Raw genomic sequence first — 16,127 nt, 5'->3', positions numbered from 1 at the left:
TACATCCCCAAAATGTTCTTTCTTAGAGAGGTTTTGCATGTGTCTGAGCAATTTCCTGAACAAAGCCCTTCATTTATTAATCTGATACATTTGCTATATACCAATAGCACTATGGTAATAAACAAGTGACAGTTCTCACAATTAATGCCAGCACATGACTAGCCTCTTTCAGGCTAAAATAAGCAATTCCACAGTCTTGTGAATGTGACTATGAGGAAAGAGATTCCGAAATACTAAGTACTTGAGGGAGTTAGCAAAAAATGCGAACGTTTGTCTTTCAGGTTAATAGCCTGTGTGAATGCTGTCATTCTGCCCTCAGGACCCTGTGGGTTGGCATCGAGGCTGTCTCTGAGCGTGTTGAGAGAAGTCAAAGGATTATTAATATGGGCCACATTCCACTGATGTGCAGCTTCGAGGTGCTGAGGACGCCCTTGTTAAAATCTTGGCAGATCATCACAAGCATCTTCTATGCTTTTGGCCAGAGGGAGGTGTTCCTTCATGAGCTGCATTAGTCAGGAAAAAAAGGGGAAGGTTTCAAAACAAAGCCAAAGTTCAAACTCCAAAAAAAATTCCTTTGCCTCTTTAAACTAGTGTATGGTTCTGGGGCATGTAGTTGCAGGCGTGTGCAAAGCCATAGGAGTCGTGAGGAAGTTGTAAGGCTTGCTGAGAAGGGAGCTCTCGAGCCTTCTGCATGGTCTGACAAGTACTGACTCCTTTATTAAAGACTTGCACTTTGCCAGGAAGTTTTCCAGCTCAAGCAGACATGAGAAAAAACAGCTTACTGAACTTCAGTGAACTTGCAGAAAATATCTGAATTTTTACTATAAAAACCTTTTCACCATGCAAGTGAATGGAATGTGTAGGGCTTTGCAACTAATGACAAAAACTTTAGAGCAAAGTAAGGGTGTCATAAAGTCCAAGTCTGTTCTGTAGCACCTGGCCTGCCCAGGAGGCTGCTTAGGGTGCATCCTCTTTGGTTGGCCTCTTGCAGCTGCATGAGGAACATGTTGAGAAGTGTTAACATAATAGATACTAGTTCTGCTTGGTCTTCAGTGGGGAATCTCAACGTCTGGGTGAACACATCAGGATCAGTGTCCTATGCAGTCTTACCCTACTAATCCCTGTCCTTTAAGCGTAGATTTATGTACAGATGAATGTTAATTCTCTGGAAAGGGAACAGATAGGATAGCAATTTTAAAAGCATTTTAGAAAAAAAGAGAATTCCTATTACACTAAAATTTTGTATCTGTTGTGCATTTACTTTGAGCAAGAATGCTGGAAGCTGGTTTAAATAAGTGAGTGTGCTTTAAGTTCCTCTCTGCTTTGTACTAAGGTTTTCAACCCCAGCTCTCGTATACAGGCAGATAAGTCCAAAGAAAATGTAATTATAGTATATAGTTAGCTTTTCTCCCCACCTCAAAGCTTGGAATCTGGTCATTTTTACAGTTTGTAAAAATTCATCATGTTTTCAGGCTTAGTGAAGCAATAGTAACTTCTGTGTAGCTGAAGACCTTCATTCCTTGCTGTATTCTTCACAAGAGACAATTCCTGACCACTGTAGAGACTCACGTGGTCCCTGGAGTGGTCACAATTCGGGCAGGGTTGTAGTTTGAATATTGCTGTGGTTTTTTACACTGAAACTTCCTAGTGAGCGGGACAGCAGCTGAACCTGCAGATCTGCTCTGACATTGGTGACAGACCTGCTTCGAGCAGGAGATTGGGCTAACATCCGGGGGCCCTGCCGACCCATGTTTCATGGCGCTTTGTGGTAGTTCATGGAGGTTCAGCGACATACAAAGCCAAGCAAGCAGGCAAGGTGCGAAAACAGAATGAACCATTACAATAACATTCGACCACGAAGGGTGTTGAGGGATGGCAGTTGCGTTCACATGCCCGTACATATGTTGGGGTTTGCCTATTCCTACTGTATTAAGCTAGAAGTGAAAAGATGTAATTCTCCATCTCAAGAGATATCCAGCCTACTTGAAATGTTTATAGCAGTTAAAGTTTCTCTGTTCAGAACGGGCCAAAAAGATTGGTGTGCTTTGGATGAGTGTGTCTCTATTCATATTTCAAAAAATGCCTGCATCTTAAATTACCTTCTGCAGGTTGCTATGAAGAGTGTAGTGTCAGGGCAGGGCCTTTATACTTTTCTAAAATGATACATAGCGCTGATGCTATATTTGTCAAATTAGCACAAACAGAGGAGAAAATCTGTCCAATTACTCTATCTGTGAACAGTTTATGAATCCAGTTGGCCTGCTGTAAACCTGGGAGGGATTTTTGGACAAAACACCTAGTGTATTTTGTACTGTTTTAGCTGAAAGCAAGCAATCTTTTGAACTATCCACTTTGAAAGGATGTTTACTGGCTAAATTCAACAAAATTTTATGTGCGTGTTGGGGGGTGTTGAGAAGTCTGAAAACAGCACTATTTGCTGTTAAGGGAAAACTTTCATCAGGGTGAAGAGAAATTATTTGAGATTGATATTGAACTGTTAATTATTTCTGGAGGGCAAATAAAGTGGGGAAAAATCAGTTCTACCCCATAGCTTATATTGGTAAGTAAGGGATGGTCATGCTTAGCAGCTCACTGCACAGAGAAGAGAAGCTACAAAAATTACTCAGGACTCCCTTGCTGCATTTGCAGGGGGACTTGGTGGTTCAGCAAGTGAAGTCTGAAAAGCTTGGTCATCACCCCCATTTTCTTCCCTATGGGGCCTTCAGGTGGATAAAATGCTGTGCTTCCAACCATCGTCCTGCACCCCACTAGCATTGTGGGCCAGGGCTCCCTATCCTGGGGGAAGTAAGAGCTCTCATGCATGGGAAGCAGCACTGTATTTGCAGCTTTCCAGCCTGCCAGAGACAGCACGTTGGTGGCAGCAGCAAGCATGTCCGCAGCAGCCAGCCGTGCTGGCTGCAACCCACTGCTTTGGCAGGGGAGGAAGCCACAGCCCAGCCAAGCCCGTTGGAAGGGAAGCATCCAGCCCACGGGGAGGGAGGGTGATGGTGTGCTAGGAGGGCAGGAAGGTCCACTGCAAGGAAGAGTTGTCCAACCAAGATGGTCTCCCACAAGAAATCTAGGGCACATTTAAAGTCAACTTGTTTCAGCATCTGCCAAAGGCAGACCCAGGAACCTCACTCTGTCCCCTGGGGCCTTGTTGAGACAGTCAAAGAGATTTTCAGGGGTATGCTGGAGCAGAGCTAAGCCCAACAGCACACAGCTGGTTTACCATCATAGAAGGTCTCACTTAGAAAAAGGAATTTTTCCTTGTTGATTTGTATGATTTTCTTTGGAGAGGGATGGTCCTTTGGGCTCTCTGCTTTTTCACTCATCTGTTAAAAAGCCCCATTTTGGGACATCCCACTTCTTCCAGCCAAGAAGAGCTGGATTCTGCTCCTGGCTTGCTCAGAAGTGGTTGCTCAAGAGCAAAATGAAGCATTCTTGTCAGGAATTGGATGCACAATATCCAATGTGCTCCTGGGGTCAGAGAAATAGGTCTTAGGCTCGAAGAGAAATCCTCCGCATGGCAGTACATTACGTCAGTACAGAAATGGACCATCCAATTTTGCATTCCAATATGAAACACAGCAGCCAGGTGATATGTCCAGCAATATGCAAGTTTAATAAACTTCCTGTTTGACTTGCGGACAGAATAAATAGTTCCACGATGTCTGCTTAACAAAGCCAAATTGTGCACCTCTCCATATTGCAACTAGAACTGCTGCAGTTAAGGGACTGTCAACATTTCCCATCTGGATGGATGATTTAGCTGCTTTGCTTCACATCAGGGCTAACTTGGCATTTGACTTACCCAGTGCTGCTACACAGTTCTGTTTTTACTGAATATAATTTGCATCCACTGACTATGTCATTCTTGGGCTTGAAAAAGGAGTTTTAAGCAGCATTGGAGTAGAAAGAAAATGAATATTTAAACACATAATTTTGCAAATCCCTGGAGAATGAGAGGAAACTTAGAGGCAGATGCAACAGAGTCTGGATATGGCAAACATTCCCCCCTCCTTGCTTTTAGTTTTAAAAAGGTCCATGGGATTGAACTATTACTCATTAGCATCTGCCCCCCAGCTTTCTATTCCGTACTGAACGCATAGTGTTTGTATAGAAAACAAACTTATTGCGCTGTGTTATAGGATTTGAATGCAAACGTTTAATTAACATTATCTGTTCAGAAGCATTGTTTAAACAAAAGTTAACCTTTCTGTGCCAAAGCTGAATGAAACTTTGAAAGTGAAGCTCAGGTTTTTTGTTCCTCTGACCAGTGCCATGGATTGATGTGCTGTTGATACAACCACTTTCTCAGATTTCACGAATGGAAGTCTATGATGAAGTAGTAACTTCATTAATTTGGCCCGTACTGATTCAGTTGAGTACTAATATTTTGACCTTATTCCCTAGGAAATATTCTTCCTGCTGCACAAACTTGGAAAGCGTGGCCATCCCTGTGGTGCGAGCCACATTTATGACAAGTTTTCGGAAAGGTAATATTTCACAAGTAAATACATGACTGTTGGTTCTTAACACTTTCTGCATTATCAGAAAGAGGTATGAGTCTTCATTGTCCTGTGGTTTTTGAGTGTTCCTTTCTTGCCCTTTTTTCAGTACCCTGAGATTTATACTTTTGTGTGTCCTGTAACTCAGGAGGGACAAGGATGCAAGTCCTATGCACAACTGACCTCGCCTGGGCTGACACAGTTTTGAAATGGGCCACAGCACAAAGCATGAGGATGCGTATTTACAAAGGTATTCAAGCAGCCAACTCCTTAAATGCCTTTGTGTGGCTAAAGCTCTGTAGTGGATCCACCAGCCTCCATTAAGTAGGTATGTGGAGAAGCTGGACATTGGTTACACATTGACCGACCCCTATAGTCTAACTCAGTAATCACTGAGGTGGAATCTGCCTGGTTATCTCGAGGAGGAGGAAACTGGGCTAGGAATTATGTTTTGTGAAAATACAATACAAATTCCTAACCCAGTTTTCAGTCAGGAGAGCATGTTATTGTTCAACAATTGATACCACTTCATGGAAGCTTGTTTTCTGTGCCTTAAGGGAAATTCAGTTAAGTGAACTTCTATTTTAAACCACTGCTCTTTCCTGTCACTGATGAAGCAATAACAATTACAGAACATGGGATTTTCTGGGAGTGTTGGTTGTTTCTTCTCATTGATATTAATTTTGCTGCCTCTATTTGAATTTTATCTATAATACTCCCCGAGGCAGCCCACTAGAGACCTAATTGATTTTGCTGGTGACTCCAGGCTGGTGTGTACTTGCTGCCCACTAAGGCAAGAAGAAAGACATGTCCCACAGCTGCAGGAGTTAGAGCTAGAGGTGCTATGGCCCCAGTGAATAGGGCTGTACATGACAGTAGCTGAGGTTTGTGGCATACTCTACCCATGAGCTGTTGCAGACATCCAGACGAGCTCTGCTTCTGTCACTAACCAGCCCAGAAATCAAAATGTTCACAAGTGGTGCAAGTCCATTGTCTAGTCCTTGCCTTTCCACACTCATTACAGCTCAACAAATGCAGAGATCTGAATCTAACATGACAAGAAGTGTCAGAATCGAGGATTAATTCTCTGTGAAATAGTTTCCGTGATGGGATGCTGCCAGGAAGCTTGACTCTATCTTCCTTGGACACCCCAGATTCCCACAAACTGTGAGGAGAGGACTGTGTGGGCAAGGAATGCAGCATGAGCTTGTAATCTTTTCAGATAGCTAGAGATATCTTAGCACATAAGTGGGATGCTCTCAAGAGCCTGCTGTGCCAAAAAGGCGACCCTTCTAGGACTGGGACCATTTATAGAATGCTGATTTTTAGTGCAGAGCACGTTTTTATAACTGACTTCTATAAATGTTAAATACCAGGCCAGTTAAGCTTGACAGTGCTGACAGAGTCTTAATTAAATCAGTGCAAACACCACCAGTCTTGCATAACTCTGTTTCCATCAAAAGCATCAGAAATTATGATATTTTTTTTCTTTGTCCCTTAGATGAAGTTCTGACAGCTTGTTCCCGTTTCCAGTACTGCTGGTTCGTTAATTTGTCCATAATTCTGAGCTTTCTACTCCACTCCCATCTCTCTTTGGTTCTCTGCTTTGCTTCCTTAGCGTTGACATTTTGGCTTATTCCCTACAATGCTATATACTGGCTACAGAGAGTTCAAGTGTGCCTTTCCTGTAACCCTTCTGTCCCTCCATTTAAGGGCAGAGAGTACAAACCTGCAGTCCTTCAATAAGGATGGATCTTGCAAAACACTAACTACCAAGAGCTTGTATTTGGTGTTCAGCACTTTTTTTCTTTTTATTTCTTTTTTCTTTTTGTGGAAACCAAGTCCCTAGGCAAAACTGTCATTTAAGCACAGTGGAAATTCAACATGCAAGTAGATTGCTGAGCATGTTGTCCAGGTTGTTGGCAATCCACGTGACTTCTGTGAAACGGGTGCTGATTAATTACTGGATACGTAAGAGTTAAAGGTAATGTAATGTCTGCTCTTGCTGTCAGAGTCTCCTACCTGTCTGCCCACGCACAAGGCGGACTGCTTGCATGCCAGCCTTTGAGTCATGCAGCAAGGCAAGGGCAGCCACACGTGCGAAAGAGCACAAGCTAGGGCAAAGTCCTCCGCTTTATGCACAGATGAGGGGCAAAAATCCTGGCAGGCCCCCTGTTAGTAGCTGACATCTTTCTCTGATTTCGATACCTGCAATTTGATACCCACCAAAGCAGCTGCTACCTGAGGTGAGGGCAGGAAATGCTCATGTGATTTTTGCAACTTCAGCCTGCTGGGCTCCTCCCCAGAGGAGAACTACTCTGAATGGTGGCTGTCCCCTCCTGTCACTGGATGACTGGGGAGAACCTGCTTTGTCAGCGGGGAGTGAACAGCAGGAATCTGGCTTCATCTGGCCTGATGCCACCTGTGGGTCCCCCCAGGAAAAGGAAATTCCATGCTGTTCCCAAGGACAGCTTGAAGTCCTCTCTTTTTCTGGAAGTGGTGCAAGGGGAACTTAACCTGGACGTGATAGAAGTCTCCTCTTCAACTCAAGAAATAGTTTGCCTGTCTCTATCTAAACATTTTTGGCTGTCTTTGCTTAAAAGCTTTATATAATTTCACAAAACTACTCACATGTCCAGCACTGCAAAACAGATAGGGAGAGGAACTGAGTGTGTATAACAAGCTGGAATACAACAAAAAAATACTTAAAGCTGTGATCAACTTGGTAGCACACAGGGACCACCGGGGTGGTCACAAGGGTTGACTTAAATTCTGCTCTCTCTCTCTTCTGCTTTCTTATCCCATTTACAACCTTGATCTCTGGGTTAATCATCCTGTGATGACCTAGACGTCATCAAACCTTCAGCTCTTCTGAGTAAATGTTGTTAGCGTCTTCGGAGAACATATGGATCAAGTTCTTAGGGTCTTGAAAGTGCCACCATGTCCTGAGATCCCATTTCTTAGACTGCAGTTCATCTTCTTGTCTGTGCTCCGTTTGATTTGTATTCAGAATCAGACCACATGATGTAGAATGAAAATAGAGGTTTTGTGTAATCTGGTCTTATCTCTCATTCCAGACGTATCCTGAAATGACTCGTTCTTTCTTCTCCTTTTATTTCACAATGTAAGTATTTCACAGAGGTGGCATCTTTCAGTGCTTTAGCATTTCATCTCCCTATGTCTTCACATTTTTTTCCACTTTCTCATCTGCATGTTACCAACTTAATTAAACTGCACAATGACTTTAAAAGCACAAACTCTAACAAAAACTAACGAGGATGTTTCTTGGCAGTTGGTCATTGTTTTGCCTTGGGCCCGTAGCTTCACTTGCCGCTCTCCACTGGGCGCTGAATCCATGCTTGTGTTTAAAGATAACTGCTCCAAGCATGATTGTATCACAGTTTCTGTGTATGCTTTCAGGAGGGTTTAATGTTGTACAATCTGCCCATTATAACCACATTTCCAGACAATAGCAGGCTGCAGAATACAGTGCACTAAAGTGTTAGCAAATCTTGTTCCTGTTCATTCCCTGTTCATTATATTTGGGTTTCGATGAGCTGGTTTAGGAGCACACAGAAAAAAAACCAACCCAACCCCGTGAGCTCAAAGCAATGGCTGCAAATATAACTAGTTTTTATAGTCCGCAAGCAAAAATGACATGGCCTCCAGTCGAGGTATGTGATAGTTTTCCATCTGAATCTGTCTGCCAAAGCAGCATAAGCTTAAGTAAGACCTTGCTTATCTAATCATGCAGATTGACTAATCATGTTGATTTGACTGGACCAGCTTTCAGCAAAGGCATTGGAGAAAAACTGCAGCAGCTGTCATCTTTCTCTGTGGGATTTCAGGTATGTTTCTGCAGCTCAGTGTGTCTTGAAAGTATGAGCAAGTGGAGTCTGTTTAGAGTGGAGGAAGCTTCCCATTCTTATTGTCATCTTATGACCTGTTTTCCACAAGCAACACCACAGTGCTAATTACTTTTGTAACAGAGCAATTTGTCGTGATTTACTTGTTTCTTCTATATGCATAGTTAGTAGTTGAAGGAGCCAAATTCCATTCAAGGTTGAGTATAAGTGACTTTGCCTCAGTTTCCTGTCTTGTTAAAGATACGGCTGATGTCTAAACAGTTGGGAAGTCATGTTCCTTGAAAGACCTGCTCCTTCGAATTCCTGTAAATAAACATCTTTAATTTCCGAGTGGCATGTGTCAGGAAAATCCTGAAACCATGCTGAAGGCGTGTTATTGCCACATAGGTGCATGGGTCAGAACCATCTTTTGCAAGACCAGAAAGGATCTGATCTTGTGTCAAATTGTACTCCTGGTTCCTAGAAATACTCTTGCTAGAAGATAAGCAAAATGATGTAATCATGGATGTCCACTGGGTATTCTGGATTGAATGAAATCCTCCTTGTGTACCATGGGAATGGTCATAGAATAAAAATTCCAGATGGGCTAATCATAACACAAACATTGACTGAGGTTTCACGCTGGGACATCTGGAAGAACAACTGTGGAGCAAAATGCTAAAAAGAAAAGGTGTGTTCATCCTGACTGGGGAAGACTCTTACCTTGGAGTGGCCGGGGCCCCTTATTGAGAGGAAATGCCCTCTTCATTTGGCCGGTATTAATTAATGACAGGACTTCCCATCCAGTCCACTCTTGGACTTGAAGATGAGCTCTTGAAGCTACCTGTTGGGTGGGAGGAGGGGTCTGTTGGGGAGTCATGTCCCTGGGGAAGGTCATCATGGAAATCCCTGGTGCCTGGGTGAGGCTTTAGAGTGGTGTCCCCTGTTTGTCTTCATTAATGTTTAAATGTACTGTGTGGAGAATAGAGACGAATTTGAGTTTGCTTTATATGCCATCTACAGGTATTGGGATGAGAAAGACTTCTCCTCCTGCTGAAGCTGTCTTTATGCTTTGCATTTAATGTAAACAGTGTGTTTAGAAATGTATTGTCTGTGGCAGATCTGACATCACAACGAAATTCTTTAAAATTAAATGTTTAGGGGGAATCATGTGTCAGCTGCCTAGCATTGAAATGTATGGAATGGAATTAAGAAAACCTTTTCTTAATTAAAAAATGAAAATGGATTCTGAACTTTATCTAAGGGTCACTTTGGGATGATTTCTAGACAGAAAAAAATCTTGGCTTTCTGGCAGGACAGCTGTGAGGGAGTGTTCTATTCATTAGAACACAATTTGTCCAAGAAAATACGTTCCAAGTCCTAATCAATTTAGATGAAAACTTGCTGGACAGGGTTCAAGCAGGCTAGTTATGGACTCTTATAAAGCCAAACCCACATGTCTCAGTGGGCAAGAGGCATGATAATCTTAGCTTACAATGGAATGTTTAAATTTATACAGCTAAGATACTGACATAGGCACAAGGGTTGGTTCTTTTGTGTTGTGTTTTTTTTTTTTTAACCAGAAACATGTGAAGAATTAGAATTTTTAAAGAGAGGGAATGTCCCTTTAAGATCTGATCACTCATGGTGAATGGACTGTGGCCAGATTCATCCTTGCTTTAGCATCTATAGAAAGATTTTTGGAAAAGACCAGCTTCCAAAGCACTAGAAATGTAGGTGTGCCTCCAAATGAAGGCCCTTGGCATCACAGGCTCTTGCAGAGTTTTATAATTCCCAGCTGTATAAGGATTTCTTTTAATGAACTGCTTCAGCAGTGGAAATTCAGCAGTTTGGAGAAGCTGTTGTACAGTTAGCCCTTGGGAAGGTGACACCATGCACAGCATTGTTCAGCCATTAAATGTATGCTCTTTATGATGACACGTTGCTACCGAGCATAGAAAACCACAGGACAACACACCCCCAGCCTTCCTGGTGTTAATGGTAACTATTTTAGGGTTTGCTTTTCTGTCATTCAGTTAGTTTCTCCATTATTGCAGCTAGTGTTTCAAGCTGAAGAAACTTTCAAACAATGCATTTACAGATCCACACTTTAAATTCCCTTAGGGATGAGATACAACGTGAGCAATCTTTAAACTGGGGAATATTTAATTTCTTAACTTGAAACAGTTTTCTAACTTGCAGAGTCTTAGCCAAGGTTAATCTCTACCACAAACATAAATCAAGTGTGTCTTTTGCAGTAACTTTTGATGCTTGGTAGGAAGCCACAGCAACAAGTTGATCTCTGAAGTGCCAGCTTACATCCGCCTTTTTGCTAGTGGATCCTCTGCTCTCCTGCATCTGTCACTGGGAAATGACAAACACACCATTTCTCCTGTCTCATCATTCTCTTCTGGCACTTGAAGGCCTCCACTGACTTCGGGGGGGGGGGGGGGGGGGGGGGAGCTTCCTAGCTGCAACTGGCCCTGTCTACACCACAGGGCAGTCCCTCAGTCCCTAACTCACCAGCCCTCTCCCCTCCAGGGACTAAGACCCGAGTCAGGAGCTGTCTTTTGTCATCATGACTCCTGTAATTTCAAGGGACAGTGAAACACCTCCTCTGCCAGTCCTCTTCTCTCAAACAGCACCATCCACAACACCATCCAAGCACCTGCGTCCACCCTCTTGACACGAAGGCGGATTTATCCACATGACTGGGATTGGATGTGAAAGCAAAGGAGCATACAGTATTGTTAAGCAACTTGTGGTTAAAGTCACAAACTCTGGAGACTCCTTGACTACTGTAAACGCCAGCAGTTCGTTGTCCCACAGCCTCTTCCTTCCTTCATGCCCCGCTCTGCCAAGTCAGCCACCTGAGACTCTGCTCATTGCTCTTGTTTTCCCTGGCTCTTCTCACTTGTTTACTTAAAAATCTCTTTCCCTCCCCTGCCCTTCATTTCAATTTCTTGCAGGAGGGTCTTATAAGGACACCTACTTTAATCAGAATTTCCTGTGAGTTAATAGGCAGCTTTTTTTTGGGTTTTGCATGTTTTGAAATTAAAATGTAATCATTTTTTAAATGCCCCTTTCTCAAACTGCTTTAAAACAAACCCTTTTCTTACAGAAAGTAATGGTTTTAAAGCCCCAGTTTAAAAGCCAAACTCTGTACAGAGGAGGAGGGGTACTTTGGATGCAGCAGGACAGCCTGTCACCCAAGGGAGAACAGCCGACATGCTGCTGAAGCTGACTGCATATTTTCATTTTCAAAAAGCACTCAAGACTAAAACCACCTGTGAGTGAGTCTAGCTTCTCCGGCTGATTTAGTAGGGCCTAGTGCAGAGTGTCCTGTCAAAAGGCACGCTTATTTTCACAAGGCAAATGAATCAGTTTTTATGTGGCAGGGCTACAGCTCATTGGGATGAACTCATTAAAACTTTGTAAAACTGTAAGCAAGAGGTGCAATATTTCATTATTCAAACCCAGGGAATAGACAGGCGTCCTATGGAAAAGTGAGTCATATTCTCTGTGGTACATTCTGTTCATTCTGTTATAATAAACATGAGTGTTTGTTTGCTGAGCCCATTAGCATCCAACTATAAACTTGATTAGGAGGACGAGTTCTTCAGCCCGCTGCTGGGTTAGCGTGTGCACTGCCGTTTGGTCGCTCCGTTGTATAACAGAACCAGTCATGTCAGACTGCCATTCCAAAAGGAAATAACAGCATTTTGCTCATTTCTTTCAAATCCATCCCAAATTTCTATTAAAGACATCAAAGCAATAACTCTAATACTTTCCATGCTTTCTGAACGACTCATCTTTTAAAGAAACTGCTGGGAAATAAGGCACCACCAAGGTTCCTTAATTCCAGGGTTTGAGACTTTTAAGAATCTTATGGAAAAAAGTCAAAACAAGAAGCCACAAACCTACTTTCTCATAAAACCCTTCTCCATATTTTATATATTAGTATTAATTTCTGTGCTACTAGTTTGAGTTGATTTTACAAGCTACATGCCAGAAGATAAAACAGGTCATTACTCTACCTTTGTGACTGCAGAAGGTAAATTAGCTAATCAAATGTACTAATTGCTACCATTGTTGGAAGACCATGGCCAAGGGAATGACTTTTAAATAGAGTGATGGTTGGCTGCCTGGTAGTGAAACAAGGGATTGTCTGCTGGAGACAACGGGACTTCTGGGAAGGAAGTTTCTATGCAGCATAAACAGCATTTTGGAAATCTGACTCTCACCCAGTTGTAAGAATGGGCAAGGCCTCCAAATTTTTAAATGTTTGCTGCATTTCTAATGACTGTAGATGGGACGGGAGGGATTGCTGCTGACTTCAGCAGGAAGAGAGTTGGAGATCAGCCATAGGTTAGAAACTCCTTGGGCTGAAGTGTTACATCTATTTCCATACAATCGCTTGCTTGTTACAATTACTTGTCTAGCGCAGTGCTCCAGGAAGTGAGGTTACTACCCTGTAATAGCCGAAAGGAAGGGCTGAGGATAAGGAGTATCCACTGTCTGGCTCTGACAGGTAGGCATGCCCAGCTTCTGGGGTGCATGATGGTATCCTTAAGACTGCTCAGTTTGCTGACTTTTTTTCTTCCACCTTCTACCCACGGGTCAGAGAGGCAGCAGCATGCAGTTGCAGACTCTCTCTAGCACAAGATGGACCACACGCTGAAAAGCTGTGGAGTAACAGCATGAGACTGTGGGTAAAATGGCTACTTCACTCCTCAGACTGAACACACCTTGGGGCACTCAAGTAGGAAATGAGACATTTTTTGTCTTTTTACTGTGGCAATTATTTGGTGATAGTTTTTGGGGTGCTTTTTTTAAAATAAATTCCTCTTCAAGGTATCCAGTCACTAAAGTCCATTTCTCCTTTTAAGTCCCATATTGCAGGTATTTTTTAGCAGTCGAGGAAAACGCTGTACTGTTCCTCCTCAAAGTCTCCTTATGTCATTCTTTGCTGAAGTGGAGAAATGCTTCAGAGCCATGTCACATGCTTTCAGCTAGTTCACCTCCAGGTTCCCACCCAGCAAGACAGTGAAGCAGCAGCCAAAGACTCTCCTCACCCACTGCAGCGCCTCAGCTTACCTCTGTGAGTCATGCGTCGCGGGAGGGCCTCTCTTAACTGTAAATGGGATGTTTAATAAACCTGAGGTTTCTTAATCTTTAGACATACATAGCTATTCACAACAAATGGAATATACAGTCCTGCATGATCAGCTACACGCTGGGGAAAAACATACATAGTATTGAAGCATTGTGCTTGAGCAGGGCCAGGATCTCTCAGTGGGTTCTCTGGCAGGAATTGAATGGTTGGCATTGTATTTTTCTAGGTAAAATACAAGAAGTTTATCTAGTAATCGAGCCTGTTGAATCCAGAGCAGCCTGAAGTCTTGTAACACCCCCTGCACACACATGCCTGTGTTGCAGGTGCAAATACCACATTTAAGAAATTATTATTTGATTTCTGTTATTTGTCCCTTATTTTTCCCTACCAGTAACTGTCATCTTCCCACCATGGACATTGTCACCCTGTGGACACATGGATGCAGTTTGTGGGGTTTTGTGGGGTTTTGTTTGTTTGTTTGCTTGGTTGGCTTTTTTTAAAAAATGTTCTCCTTGGAGAAAGGGATGCTGTATGTGTGTGGGTGCTTAGACCAAAGGAGAGGATGTTGGGAGCTGCAGGTCGCGGTCTTTGCTGTACTGGCTCCTGGTGAGGCATGGATGTGTAAAGGCATTTGGTATGTGCTGCTACAAGAAATACATGTGCAAGCATGATGTGATATCTCTGGGTGCTGAGTGCAGAGGCATCTCTTTGGGAACTCTAATGTTTGATTTGCTGACAATATCGCTCCAGTGAAAAAGCTTTTAGTTGCTTCCCACCTCAGTTTGTTTATCTGTAAAATGGGAATAGGGAACTTCCTAGAGAACCTAGAGCTAAATTTTTGATTAATCATAGCTTTTGCATGCCCTTGAGGAGAGTATAAGCAATAAATCTCTGAAGCTGCATACCAACGTTTCTGTGGTTGAAGCATGAAGGGAGCACCTTTTCCAAAGACACTGCTGTATTCTCCTGGGTATGTGTTTTGTGGCAAGCCTCTGTTGAGACTTTGGCATGCAGAGTCTCAGCACGTAGACCCCACAACCCCTTTCCGTGTGCAGACCCAGTATTCGTTCTCTGTGGAGCCTGTCCTGCTGGGGGCTGCAGGTTTGCTCTTGGAGCTAGGAAGGTGCCTATCATGTGCACTGTGCTTTTGAGGTGCAGAAAGCAGCATCTAGCAGATCTGGACTCCGTGGTCTGTTGGGGCACAGCCCTAACATGCACAGGCAATGGCCCCCTCCCAGCATCAGCACACAGGGCCATTCACCACTGGGGCTGTGGGCATGCACACTGCCTCCCAAATCGGCTGGAAGGTCAGTCGGGTCACCCCGTGCCTCTTGGTAACAAACCCCAATGCTTTACCATCGGCTCCTGGGAGGCTGTGACATTTGAGCTTACACTGGCTGCCCCAGTGCAGGGAGGTCAAACAAATTGAATTACTCTTCAAATTAGCTGGATACGGCTTTGATCGCTGTCCATTTGAGACCTTGTGTGTTTTAGCTGGAAAAATGCACACCACGTTCCAGCCACCTCCTCCAGCCAGGGGAGCAGTGATGCCACTGGCAAATGCATGCGCTCACTGAGCATTACTTAGCTGGAAAGTTATCGCTGAAGCGTGTCCTCTATCGAGAACGATCTCGGCTTCACTGGGCCTATCTCTTACAGATGTTAATTCCTTACTATTATCTTTACAAGTTCCAACAGAATAGTAAGCTGCAGTAAAGAGGGGATATGTTCAATTTAAGCAATGAGATTACTATGCTCTGAATAAAGCCACTTTTATTAATAATTACCTCTCTGCCGTGACTTTAAATTCAAACAGCTGGACAGCCTCTGCTCTTTATTAATTTCCTTGGATCCTTTGGCACGTAGCCCTCAATTGCTGTGATGTAATGGTATAAAAAGTTGGCTCCTGTCTGAGCTTCCACCCACAAGTTCTAAATTTGGAGCATGGCAAATTTCTGCAGATTCCAGAGACAGGCTATGCTCAAGACGTGCTGATGCCTTCAGTCCCATCCTATTGCACCAAACAACAAGATTGTGTGCTTTTTATAACTAGGATCATAAATATGACTCAGATGCACATGTTGTCTATGTAAGCACTTGGGGTTGGCTATCACTTTATGGCACTGGGAAGAAGCCAAGCCAAATAAAAATTGTTTTGAGTAAATATTACATTTCTAGAGCATGAATAACTTTTCTCTGCAGCCAACGTGTCACTAATGGGAATAAGGAAGAAGACGGGGTGGGGGGAAAGCAGTAACTAAATCATCCCACTAAACACAGACAGTCTGCAGCAGGACCTGTTGTTTCGACTCGTCTGGGGTGTAATATCCCAGATAATTCGTAGCAGGTCTCAGCAAGGCTACAAGCAATGGAAATAAAAATAGCTCTATAGTTCAGCGCCATCCTGCTGGACGGCTCTCTCTTGGGTGGGATCTCCACCAGTGGTATGTAAAACAGGCGACCAAAGAACCAAGTGTCCTTCTCTCCCCACTCCCAAATATGCAGAGGCTTGAGCATGTGGATTGCTCTGCGGAGATCAGTGTTGCTACTCACATGCTCAGTGCTAAGCGTGTGCATATGTCTGTTCAGGATCTGGGCCAAAAGGAAGGATGAATTTTTCATCCTGCGACTTTGGGACCCCGGGGGATGTCTGCA

General features: G+C 43.4%; 1 long non-coding RNA gene across 3 annotated transcripts in view; it reads left to right on the top strand.

Moving 5' to 3' along the window:
• The window catches only part of LOC142602104 (uncharacterized), a 30,443-nt gene that overhangs the window by 8,215 nt on the left and 6,101 nt on the right, over positions 1 to 16,127 (top strand). The window contains exons 2-8 of one of the 3 annotated variants that reach the window (XR_012835797.1): positions 4,417 to 4,499; positions 4,621 to 4,761; positions 7,589 to 8,185; positions 8,266 to 8,359; positions 10,615 to 11,645; positions 12,799 to 12,887; positions 12,981 to 13,457. This is a non-coding gene — a long non-coding RNA (uncharacterized LOC142602104). Of the gene's footprint in view, positions 1 to 4,416; positions 4,500 to 4,620; positions 4,762 to 7,588; positions 8,186 to 8,265; positions 8,360 to 10,614; positions 13,458 to 16,127 lie in introns of all 3 variants that reach the window. The other 2 variants (XR_012835795.1, XR_012835796.1) reach the window with 2 other exon arrangements.

Source organism: Balearica regulorum, chromosome 5 (assembly GCF_011004875.1).
Source record: "Balearica regulorum gibbericeps isolate bBalReg1 chromosome 5, bBalReg1.pri, whole genome shotgun sequence".
NCBI lineage: Eukaryota > Metazoa > Chordata > Aves > Gruiformes > Gruidae > Balearica > Balearica regulorum.
Note: the sequence above shows the minus strand (reverse complement) of the source record. Positions and strands in the feature narration are given on the sequence as shown.